This window comes from Condylura cristata, unplaced genomic scaffold (assembly GCF_000260355.1).
Source record: "Condylura cristata isolate star-nosed mole 26May11 unplaced genomic scaffold, ConCri1.0 scaffold00001, whole genome shotgun sequence".
Classification (NCBI taxonomy): domain Eukaryota; kingdom Metazoa; phylum Chordata; class Mammalia; order Eulipotyphla; family Talpidae; genus Condylura; species Condylura cristata.
Window position 1 is genome coordinate 42,718,434 of NW_004567102.1, and position 13,088 is coordinate 42,731,521.

At 33.7% G+C, this 13,088-nt stretch overlaps 1 pseudogene; it reads left to right on the top strand.

The window, feature by feature from the left end:
- Nucleotides 1–1,963: 1,963 nt before the first annotated feature.
- LOC101626836 lies at nucleotides 1,964–2,878 on the top strand (annotated as a pseudogene).
- The last annotated feature ends 10,210 nt before the right edge of the window (nucleotides 2,879–13,088 follow it).

Sequence of the window (13,088 nt, forward strand, 5' to 3'; positions counted from 1 at the left end):
AAAAGACAATATCACAATGAAGGAAAGGAAATAGGAAAGAGGGCTAGAGGGACAGTTGAAACAAGTCAACACACAGAATTTTTAATATTAGAAGTTGTTTCAAGCAAATATTGTAATTTTGCATGTGTGTTAATATACTTCTCTTTTAACTAAAACAATATAGATGCATTTGAATACCATTCATTTCTTCCCATGATTAAAGATCATAGCTAGGCTAAAGTCAGTTCCTATCTATATTATTATATCTTTATTAAATTGTGTGATTCCATAATATATTAATTATGGTGTCTAAGATGTATCTAACTGTTCTATTTTGCAGCTTGTTTTTTAAAACTTGGCTTGTTTTTTAAACTTGCGATAGAAGTAAACATAATACACAAAGCCTCACTCATTCCCTCTTGCTCATTCACTCTGCTTGATATATTGACTGTGTTTTATGTTATCTTTGATAACACAGAAGTTTTCAATTTTATTTATTTATTTATTTATGCATACAGAACTGGGGTACAAGCTAGAGGTGCAGGGGATGAGAGGATTCACCAGAAACGGAGTGAGAAACAGAAAAAGCAGATTGATGAAGGATACTTCTGAGGGGAGTAGTGGGCAGGTCAGGAGAGGTCTGCCATGTGGGTCACCTCCCTGGCTGGGGATGAACTGGTGTTTCATTGGCTGTGACATGCATAGCTTCATAATGCTGTGCTTTAACCCTTTGCACCACCAGGGAGAGCCCAGTTTTCAATTTTAATGTATAATTTATTGATTTGTTCTCATATGGTTTGTACTTGAGTATTTTGTCTATAAGTGTTTCTCACTTTTGTGTATTTTGTATTGTTGTTTCATATTTATTTTCTCAAATTGGGAATTAAACAGAAGTTGATTCATAACATGTTGTATCAGTTAGTGGTATTATTTTCTGCTTTCAGGATAGATAGCCTATTACCCGTTTAGTAAAGAGTCAATTTTTGCTGTTTGCTTTCTTTTTGTTAATGGACATCATATCATTGGTTTATAATATTGTATATGATTTAGAAATACAGGACCACAGCCTTCAGGTATATGTTACAAATCCACACCTAATACCAGGGCTTTTGATGTTAAAGTCCTCTACCCTAGTCCATTGTAAACCCCTCCTCACTTTTCTCTCACCTTTTCCTCCCTGTGGTAGCCTCATTCCTATAAGCTGCTAGCTTTCAAATGCTACCTGTTATATAGAGAGTTTTCACATATCTCTGGGTAATTTTTTGCCTCCCAGTGATTTGTTATCCTTGCACCAAGACAATATTTTGAGTTTTATAACATCAGATGGAATTTGTAGTATCACAATTTGGTACTGTCTAATAAAATCTACTGGGATTTTGATTGTATTATGTTGACTGCATGGATTAATTTTGGATATGTGACATATTTATGGTATTGAGACTTTGCATTCATGAGGGAATATATATTTCACCATTTATTTACTCCTATCTTCAAATTCTTCAAAAAATTTTTACAATTCCTACATAAAAGATTTTTGTTATTTTTAGCTAGTATTATAATTTCAATTTCTAATTTTTAACTGGGTCATTTTAAAATTTTTATTTCTTTTTGATTTTTACTGTTTAATAGAAATGTTATTAGGCGAGCCAACCAGGTAGGAGCTGACTGTAGGGGTCAGCCTAAGCTGGGTGGGGCCAGAGACATGGGAGGGGGGGACAGGGGCCGAGCTTCCAGGACCTTCATGATGAAAGATTTGGGGACACATCCCTCTCTTCTGTATACTTGGTGGTTAGGGGGATGAAGTGATATTTGATAGTGCTTAAACCTTTCTCCAGGGGAACATAAATCTCCATCTGGGGAAAAGTTAGATGCTTGAATTCATCAAGAGAAAAGAGCAATGTCAAGAAGGTCAACTAGTGTCCTAGTACACAGGAGAGCCCCAAGCATAGAGAGGAAGGAAGAGAGAGTCATGTGCCATTAATAAATGCTGTTTGGTGCTCGAGGAAAAGTGGAGGATGCTGGCTCAGGCTTCTTTGCTTTGTTTTATCGAGTGTTTATTCCTGTACTTCAGTCAGTAACAGCCCAAATTATTGGTGATCCGTCACTACAGGCAGATGTTTGATGTTGGCTGGAATTCCTGTTCATGTCAATTTTCAGTGCTCTTTGGGTGCTGCCTCCCACCCCTTGCTGTGCTTAGCAAAGTTGTGAATGCTTTCTGGTTTTGAGACATAGCTGATGGGGCATTTGGGATATCATGGTGGAAGCCTCCCCCGATTGCCAATGCAGAAAAATTAATTGCTGACATGCTTTTCAACGTTTTCCTGCAGGTTCTTTTTCTCATCCAGTGGATGTTTTTGAGTCTCTTTCCTATTCATCTTGTTTGTCAGCTGGCTAATCTTCTGCATACATTCTTTCTCTACTCAGGATACTGCTTTAAATATAACCGATTCAATAAAGGAATTGAAATACTCCACTGTTTGTCTAACATAAAAAAGGACTGGTCTTTTAGTCTGTGTTTGGTTTGCTTTCCTCACATCATTGCAACCGTCATCTTTAATAGTGGCTGCCTCTTCTCTATCCTCTTCCCTTTATTCAGTATCAGCACTAATAAAGCAAAGACTGGCAAAACATACCTTGCTCATTTTTCCTTTTTTCCTTGTTCCACAAGATGATCTACCTGCAGTCTTCCCTGAGCAGTTTCACTGCTGCAGAGAAGATCCCTTCACAGCATTTATCGGCTGTGAAAATGAAAACTGCTGCTGGCTACTCAGTCATCTGCCATCCAGAGCAGATGGGTAGGATGGGAAAGAGACTGTGGCAACTCTTTTCCTTGTTTCTTTTCCCCAGCAGAAAAGGCAGGACTTCATCCTGCCATATTCCCTTATCTCTGAAGAACTGAAATTTTGTCCCTGGTTCCTATAAGGACAATAATAGGTATATATATATATTTTTTAAAGCCAATAATAGGTGTATTTTTTTAAGATTTATTTATGCATACAGTAATGGGGTACACCCAGAATGCAGGGGCAGGGAGAGAATTCACCAGAAACAGAGTGGGGAGCAGAACAGGCAGATCAATGGGATACACTGCTGATGTGTGCAGTGGGTGAGACAGGAGAGGTCTGCCCGGCCATGTGGATCGCCTCCTGGGCAGGGAATCGAACTTGCTCTGAGGTGGCCATGGCTTGGCTTAGCTTCACAGTGCAGCGCTCAAACCCACTGTGCCACCAGGAAGGGCCCCTAATAGGTGTATTTTTAACAACTCCAATTCCGAATTAACAGGTTTTTCTACATCTCTTCTCACAGCCAGAGAGGGTAGGAGGAAAGATCTCAACAGCCAGATCTACTGAATTCTGATGAGTGATTTTCATTCTTCCCCTTGAAGAGAAAAGATTTTCTTTTTTCCACTAGCATATTTTTAAGTTACCCAACTCTAGGAAGGTACAAATTTTGGGTAAGTGCCACTGTGACACAGAATATTGGAAAACCTGAGTATTTTAACTGTTGGCTCTGCTTGGTCTGTCTGGTGTTTAAAATAACTATGGTTTGCTATAAATAGGAGCCCAAAAGGCCAACCTAATAAACCTATTAAACCAGTGGGAAAAAACAAAAAAAAAAAAAACAGAAAGAAGCACCATAGTTTTTAGTATCTTTCTCTCATATATATCAACTGTAGAAATGTCTGAAGAATTCTAATAATTTACATTTTGGTTCTTTCTGATGGTCTATGTAAGCAAACCTATCATTATGAAAATGTAATACTTTATAGTAAATCCTCCTTTCATTAATTTTCATTTACTTATTACATTAGCTAGAATTGTACTGACCCTATAGTAGTAATCAGCCACATAAGATTATTTAAATTTAGAAAAATTAAATCTAAATAAAATTAAACCTCAGTTCCTCAATTGCTAGTCACATTTCAAGAGCACCATAGGAGAATATGGCCACTGGCTACCATATAGTATTACATGAAAATAGGACATTTTTTTCACCACAGAAAGTTGTTAGATAATTCAGGTTAGAATCTCCAGTAACACAGAATAGAGTAAGTTGGAATAACAGACGTACCTGTATTATTTATAACTGCATTTTTCAATTATAACAAAGTCTGTGACTTAAAACAATACAACTGTGTTATCTCACACTTTCTGCAGGTCTGATGTCTGTGCTTAGTGTCTGTATTCTCTGCTCAGAGTCTTCAGAGGTTTAGAAATTAAATTTTCCAAAACCCACTATGGTTAGTAAGCTTAGAGAATATTATGATGACATACATATGTTTTCTTTATTATTAAATAGATGTAATAACTTCATAACAAATTTGAAACATAAAGGGGAAAATTATATTAATTGCTACTGGTATAATATGGGACATAAAATATGATTTTAGTAAATGAATAATTCATAAAATGTACTTGAACTATATATACTTATTAGCTTTCAAAATATACTCAATGTACAAATTTGCTTATTTTAGATTTCTTAAAAAGATCTATGATGCAAATTAAAACCACAATGAGATATCACCTCACCCCAGTGAGAATGGCACATCTTCAAACAACTAGCAACAACAAATGTTGGTGAGGATGTGGAGAAAAAGGAACTCTCCTGCACTGCTGGTGGGAATGCAAACTAGTACAACCACTATGGAAAACTGTTTGAGGTTCCTCAAACTGCTAAACATGGAGCTTCCCTATGACCCAGCAATCCCAATCCTAGGTATCTACCCAAAAGACACAAAAACACTGATTGAAAAAGATACTTGTACCCCCATGTTTATTGCTGCTTTATTTACAATTGGAAAAACATGGAAGCAGCCCAAATGCCCAAAAGTAGATGACTGGATTAGAAAGATGTGGTACATATCTACAATGGAATATTACTCAGCAACCAAAAAAGAGAAACACATGTCTTTTGCAGCAACTTGGATGGAGCTGGAAAAGATCATGCTTAGTGAGATAAGCCAGAAAGAGAAAGAAAAATACCGGATGGTGTCACTCATAGCAGGAGTATAATGGACCAGGCGGGAAAATAACAAAAATAATGAACAACCATATACCAGAGACATTTTGTGGGGGTGGAGTGGGGAATGGGATCAAAAAAGGGGGGGAGAAGGGAGGGGAACGCATGGGACTATGGTGGTGGCACAGGGGTGATTTGGTGATGGGAAACCCGCGGGGATTACAATCGAGATGGAAAAAAAATGTGCAAAATGATGTAAAAATAAACTTTGTAAAAAAAAAAAAAAGATCTATGAATACTGTATAGGAAAACAGTCATGCCAAAGTGTGATAGGCCCTGGTCAGACCCAAAACTCCCTAAGTAGGATACCTCTAAGCCTTGATTCCACTTCTGATATCTAAATTATATCATTCTCATAATAATGTGGGAATAAGTATATCAATATTCATATAATTTATGTTCTCTGCATAATGGCATAATTATAAAATATAACTTATAACATGTCATTAAAATGTGTTTTCAATTTTTTAGCACAAATTCATTCTCATAAAATTTGTGCAAACATTTATAAGAAAGTTGCAATATTAATTTTCTAAAGTTTGCTTTTAGAATTTTAATGACTATACTTCAGAATGCACTTTTCTAAGGTTATTTTTCATGTTTTCTTATCTGACTTACCATTTGAAAATCTAAAAAAACTGCTGATTTTTTTATTATAGCAGTCAAACATGCATCCTAATAAATTCTTCTTGTGCCTAGGGAGACTCTGAATAATTTATAGCAGGTAGAAAACTAGATTTGAAGAAAAAAAGAGCCTCTCTTTTAAAAAACACTCTGCCAGCAAAATGGCAAAGATTCTATATTTGCACAGCTGGAATGACCATCAACTATTGTGATAGCTTGTTATCGTAGTCTTTCCAAAAGCATTTTACTTTTCCAATAAGTAGGACAATTTCTTTCATGTATTGTCATTACAAAGAAAGATATCAGATAGCCATAACAAATTATTTTATAAGCTGTAACCAATTTGAAAATATGTTTAGGTTGACTATAATAAAACTGAGATGACTTAAAACATAAATCTCAGTTATGTTAGGAAGGGTAGAAATGTGTGGTAAAAATAGATATGCATTTAAAACAATATATTTAATCAAATCATATCTGAGTGATGCTTTCATGTTATATAGTCACATATTGTGTGTGTGTATACACACACACACAATATGTATATATACATACACACACACATATATACACACATATATATACACATAGTAATTCCCTTAGAGCTCATTTCTAGTGATTTATTTAATAATTAATACAGAATTTAACTTCTATTAATGTGTTTTTGCCTTAAATTTTATTTTTGACTAATACTAAATTTGCTATGTACTTATATCTATGTATCTATGTATCGATCTATCTATATCCATTTTCTTTTTGTTAGCATTTTCCTGATATTTCATTATTTATCATTTTATTCTCAATCTTGTAAACAACTGGATTTTACTGTTTTTGCAATCTACCTGATAGGGTCTTTTTAATCAATTCTATTTAAACACATTTTAATTTCTTTTATTCTCATCTTATTTTGTTGCTTATATTTATTATGACATTTTTGTATTCAGATTTTATTTTGTTTTATTGATAAAAATTATTTTTAAAATTCTCTTATAGTTTCTATCTTCTGTTTGAGGAATAAATGTAATATTAATTTTATGGTGTCTCTAAAATTATTAAAATATTAATTATTAAAATTATATAATTTTAATTATGATTATACATTTTTCCATAATTTTATACTTTTTAATAAAATATAAAGTTAGTCACCAAATTTGTCCTCTTTCCAGAGAATATTAAACAAAAAGAATGTCTATATATTTCTTGTTTAGAATTAAGTTTCAAGTTTTCTATATAAATTTAGTTTTAAAAAATATGAAACACCTAAAGAAAGGAAATAGTATGCTTATGCATTCTCCTATATGGGTTGTGTCCAATTTGGCACTCTTATAAATAGATCTATAGGCATTCTTATATAGGTCTTTTGAACATATATTTTCATTTCTCCTGGATAAATACATAGGAATGAATATCTGGACCACAGAGGTATGGATGCTTACTTTCCTTTAGCTTGATATAATACAACTGCCATTTTTACAAGGTAAGTGTATCATTTCACATTTTTGTCTGGGTTGTAGAAAGAGTCATTTTTAATTCTTTTAATATTCCTGTACAAATAATTTGTCCTAATTGTTCAATTTGGATCTACCTTTTATCACATTTGTTTCTACTTTGAAACTTTATCTCATCTTGAGTGAAAGCTATCGCTATCATTCCCCTCCTCTTGCAGCGATCTTCTATCCCTTACCTAGTTCCCTGGAGATCCCATATTGAAAAATGTTATCTGTGACAATCACAGTTCACTCATATGTAAATGACTTACAGTCCACTCATGTGTGAATGAGATTCCTCTGGTCTACATACCTGTTTCACTTAGGTTCTAACTGTGCAGCTTTCTCTGCTTTCTTCAGTTTGATGTGCAAATCTCAGTTCTACGCAATAATTTCAATTCTTTCAGTGACTTTCCCTCTTTTCCCAGGAGGGCTGAAAGAATAGAAGCCATTGGTTCCCACCTTTCTCCTAGCTCATATTCCATCGTGCATATGGGACTTTTTCCATTTCAGTTACCCAGAACATAAATCCTTTGTGTCACCTTCTTTGTGTACATGTCGAGAGCCCAGTGATCATGCAACTGTAATTCTCAGTCATTGCCTTCTTTATGTTGCATTCGTTGTCCCTGAAGCTGTATCACTTGCATTTATATAGTCATGCTTTTTGAGTGACATTGAACATTTATTTCTATCACTACTATATTTTGCACTTATAGGTAGTTTATTAATGTTTGGATTCTTGGGGTCATCTAGACTGAAATGTCTTCGAGCTTTTTCATGTTAGCATAGATATTAATTAATAGAATTATTATTATGGTGATTGAAAATACATGTATGGAAATATACAATCAGCCAAAAATTTCTCATACAAATTTTCTTAGGTTTACCTGAAAAATTTATTTTTATATTGTGGTGCTACCTTATGAATATTCCCATCATTTATACAGAATCGCAAATAGGCAATGTTGATAAGATCATTTGTTTTCATTTATTTTTATAAATCAAAGTAATGGAATGAAGACTCACATGCTGTGAAACACATTTTCAATTATTGTTTTCCTATAGCAGTGATGTAATTGCAGTTATCCTTTTATATTCACTTCCCAAAGACCTCTTATAGTCATTAACAAGTATTTTACAACAGCTAGCCATGATTATGATATATAGCCTATATAGAGGTTAAACCAATGATTTTGATGAAATTGCGATGCATTAGTCATTTTGGCAGAGAATAGAATGATTAATAATTTGCAGTATATGTTTTAACATGATGAAATTTGAAATGGGGCAGCAACTAAAACATGTAAAAATCCAGACAAAGCTGGTCTATACTTGTTATACAAATCTCATTTCAATATAATCTATTTAACTTTTGTTAATTTATTGCAATATTAATATTATGAATAAATTAAATGCAGGTAGTTTTATCCATGGGGTGAAGGAGAACCCAATTTAATGGACTTAAGTTTTAGAGAAAAGCAGAATTCATTACATTCATAGCTATCCATATTGGAGACTTCATAACATAAAAGCTAATGGAATACTTTTGAGGGAAGAAAAAGTCTGGATCAAAAACAAAAGTAAGCCAAGAAGAGAAGATCTTGCAATCCAGCAGCTTTTAATACCTATCAGAAAGTTGAGAATCTGGTAAATCCCCCATTCAAAAATTTAAGTTGCACCTTCTAGAAAGGATTTGAGGACCCAAGTCAGAAATAGTATCAGTCCAGTTATATGAAGAAGGATATAGTAGGTATAAATCAGTTTAAGATGTGGAAATTATTAAAGATAATGAGTGAGTGAAGAATAATCTAATGAAAAGTACATGACAGAGATCATCACTATAAAATGTGGTATTTTGACTGTAGTTTTGGCTCAGGAGTAGGTTACTGATTCCCCAAATGACACAAATATGCAAATAGTAGAGAAAGGGCCAGAGGTTGCCCTTAGAAGTAGTTGAAACAGAGACAGAGGAACAAATTTAACAGTCTGGAGAAAGCACAGTTAAAACATTTGCTGATAGGAGCCCCTACAGGTGCTACTGCTATATCCCAAGCTCAATTTAACATTGGCTGCATCAGAGACACAGGGCATAAAGCAACCTGGAACTTGAGAAGATGAATTTAAAGTGTGGTTGATTCAATTAAGGCTTCAAGGGGATAAGAAAACACACAAAGGTTATCAGTTGATATTACAGTAAGAACTAACTGAAAACAGTATGTTCCCTTAAGAGAGTCAAACTCTTAACAGTCATCCTTATTCTTCTAGTCTTCTATTTCCTACATGAGGAAAGAACTTTTCCTCCACTTCCAAAAGGGAAATGAGAAAAACATTCATTGTTTTTTCTTGTGCTCTTGTACTTTTCAAAGCATAGGTATAATTTGAGAATAGAATTGGGTACCTATTCATGAGTCTTACATGGGAGCTTTCTTGTTGAAGCTGCTTATCCTTGGAAATCATGTTTTCTCTTTTTTAGTATTGCAGGCTATTGGTAATGTAAGGACAAAAAAAATTAGTCAACAAATTTTGACTGCAGATCCAAACTATATATTCCAATTTAGATGTATAAAAATAAAACTGCCTTCATATCTTTATGTGTTAAATAGTCTTTTTTTAGGATGCCATAACAAAAATACCAAAGTCTGAGTGACAAAAACACATTTATTTCCCTCAGTTCTGAAGACTGGGAAGTCCAAGATCAAGTTGCTGGGAGACTTAATGTCTGATATGTCTTTGTTCTAGCCTATAGACAGCCATCTTCTTGTTGCATCATCACATTGTACAAGGGGAGAGAGAGCTCTTTATGATCTCTTATGTAAGGGCACTAATCCCATTCACAAAGGCAACACTTCATGACCTAATCACCTCTAAAGAACATATCTCCTAATACTATCACTTTGGGGCTTAAGATTTCTATATATAGTATGAGGCTTGGTGGACATAAACATTTAGTTTATAATAATCTGAATCTTCTTTTTTTAAATACCCTTAAAAATTTTTGTGTAGTATTGGTTTAGAACATTGTATATGTTTTAAAGGCATAGAATCGCACCCTTAAGTGTATCTTACCACACCATACACACCATCAAAGTACCGCTAGTCTTCCACCTAATTCCATTGTGTTCCCTTCCCACTTTTCTTGCTCCTATACTCCCTTTCTGGTATCCTCAGTTCCAGACAGATTTCTAAGATTTATTACTGGTTGTATGTTATCTGACCCTTTGATTTATGTTTCTACATTCCAGATATAAGTAATACCATAAATATTTGTCTTTCTCCTTCTGACTTATTTTGCTTAGCACAACCCCCTCTAGTTCATTTGTCCCAAATGTGAAAGCTTACCTTTTTTCTATAGCCGAGTAGTATTGAATTGCATATTCATACCACATTTTCCTAATCTGTGGGCATTTGGGTCATTTCCATAACTTGGCTATTGAAAATATGCTCAGGGCCCTCCCTGGTGGTGCAGCGGGTTAAAGCACAGCACTGAAAAGCTAAAGCCACTTCCGCATGAGTTCGATTCCCGCCTGCCCTGGAGGTGACCACATGGCGTGGCAGACCTCTCCTGACCCGCCCGCTGCTCCCCTCAGCAGTGTACTTGGTAGATCTGCCTGTTCTGTTCCCCACTCTGTCTCTGGTGAAGCCTTTCACAACCCCTGAGCCTCTGGCCTGTACCCCAGTTCTGTATACACAAATAAATAAATCTTTTAAAAAAATTTAAAAAAATAATAATACTATTCATTCTAAAGTATACAAAGTTGAATATTACATAGTTCTTGTTCTCAAAAAATATCAAACTCGTGTACATGACATCGATTTGTAAGAGTATAGCTACAAAAAATATGAAATATCATCTGCTTTGGAAACATAAAGCAGAATATGGTAAACTATCTGGAAGTGTCAGAGATATATCACTAAGAAATTAATATGGAGCTGACACTGAATATATATGTGAAAATTTGTTAAATAAGTAAGCATAAAATAGCCCCAAAAAGTCATAATCTGAGAAGCCACAATATTGTTAAAACAATGATATATTCAGGGGGTGGGAAATGTTTAATTTGAATTCATTGCTGGATACTTTGAAGAAATTTTTAAAGAGTCCATAGATTTGTGGGATTTGAAGTTAAGGTGAGATTACAAAGGCAATATGAATGTAACCCTAACAAGGAAGTAACAGGGAATCATTAAAACTTTTTAAATACAGGATTACAATAGAAATATCTTAGGGTTCTGCATTGTTGGTGGGTTGAGTTAGAAAGACTCATGCAGGGTGACTAATTAGGAAGCTGTGGCAATAATTCAGTCAAGAAACAATGAAACACTTGACTAAAGACATCAGTAATAGTATAGATATTAAAGACAGAATAAAGAAAGTGTTTCTAGGAGAATTTTCATTACTTCATTATAGTGTTTGAGATGAAGATAGTATATAATGATTCATGCAGATAATGATTAACTATATTAAATCAATAAAGTTACTTATTGGTTAAATTTTAAAAAGTTATTTATATTAATCAATAAAGTTACACTTTAGGTAGAATAAATATCCAGATATAAGATGTGATATTAATGAATAATGCAGCTAATAATGTAATTATTGAGGATTTAGTGACAACGATAAGATTCCTTCAAAGAGTAAATTTAACAGTTCAAAATTCATATAATCATACATGATTTCATTGAATTTCAGTGTTTGAAAATTAAGCTATGTGGCTTTAAACAATGGAACCATCTATTTTTTTACTGATATAACACAGCTTTACAAAACTATGAATCATTCAGAAGCACAGTCACACACCTATTCAGGTATGTATGAGTAAATCACACCTACTATGAAGGTGCCTACAGGTTCCCACCATTCTCCACTGGAACTGTCCCTTTTTTGCTTCCAACTTCCCCTCTCTTCTCTGTCAGATTTCTAAAGTTTGACTGGTTTTATTTTATCCTGCTCCTTTGTTCTATTTCTCTATATTTCATATATGAGTGAAATCATCTGGTATTGTCTCTTTCTGACTTACTTTGCTTAGCATAATGCCAAGTCTAAGGCATGTTTGGAATTTAGATATATTCTAAATGTCGGATTTCATGGAGGAAGCCAGTGTCTAGACAACTTAAGCAAATTCAATAATCTTTGTTCAATCATACTTTAAGGTGATCAGTGTTCTGACTCTAAAATGAAATATTTTTTTGTATGTAGATGACTATGTTCTTTCTTTTTATTAGGACATACATTTCATGCTGCTTATATGCAAAGAATGAAACTTACTGTGTTTTTTTTTAGCATTTATTTATCCTAGTTAATCAAATAAGTTCCTATTTTTAGGGAAAAAATATGTATTATGCAGCCAAAATCAGAATAGTAATTTCAATGTAGAGTTGGTGATCATCATTTTTGTTCAAGTTCCTCTGTTGATTTCCTAAAGCTTAGTACATTATATGAACATTACATGTAAATACAATTAAGCTTCTGTAAAACATTTTAAAATAAAAGGGACACAACTGGATATTAAAGTCACATAAATATTTATTAAATAATAATGCAATGTATTGTGACAACAAACTGAATCTATAAAGTGTCATCATGCTAAAACAAAATTATAAAAATTAAAAAGTATATTTTAATTACCATCTCTTTGGAAGAATAAAAATATCATAAAAGTGGAGGGAACTTCTAGAGATAAATTTTCCACTTTCTAACAAATGAAATTACTGAAACAAATGTACAGTCTTAGTGGTAAATTTTCCACAACAAAATATTGTAATTTCTCTACCTGTGTCTGTTTCCAAGGATATGGTTTAAGTGACTCATTTTAACTAAGAAGATATCAGTTGAACCACATATAAATTATCATTAAAAATTCCCATCCAAGCTGGAAAAGATCATGCTTAGCGAGGATAAGCCAGAAAGAGAAAGAAAAATACTGGATGGCTTCACTCATAGCAGGAGTATAATGGACCAGGCGAGAAAATAACAAG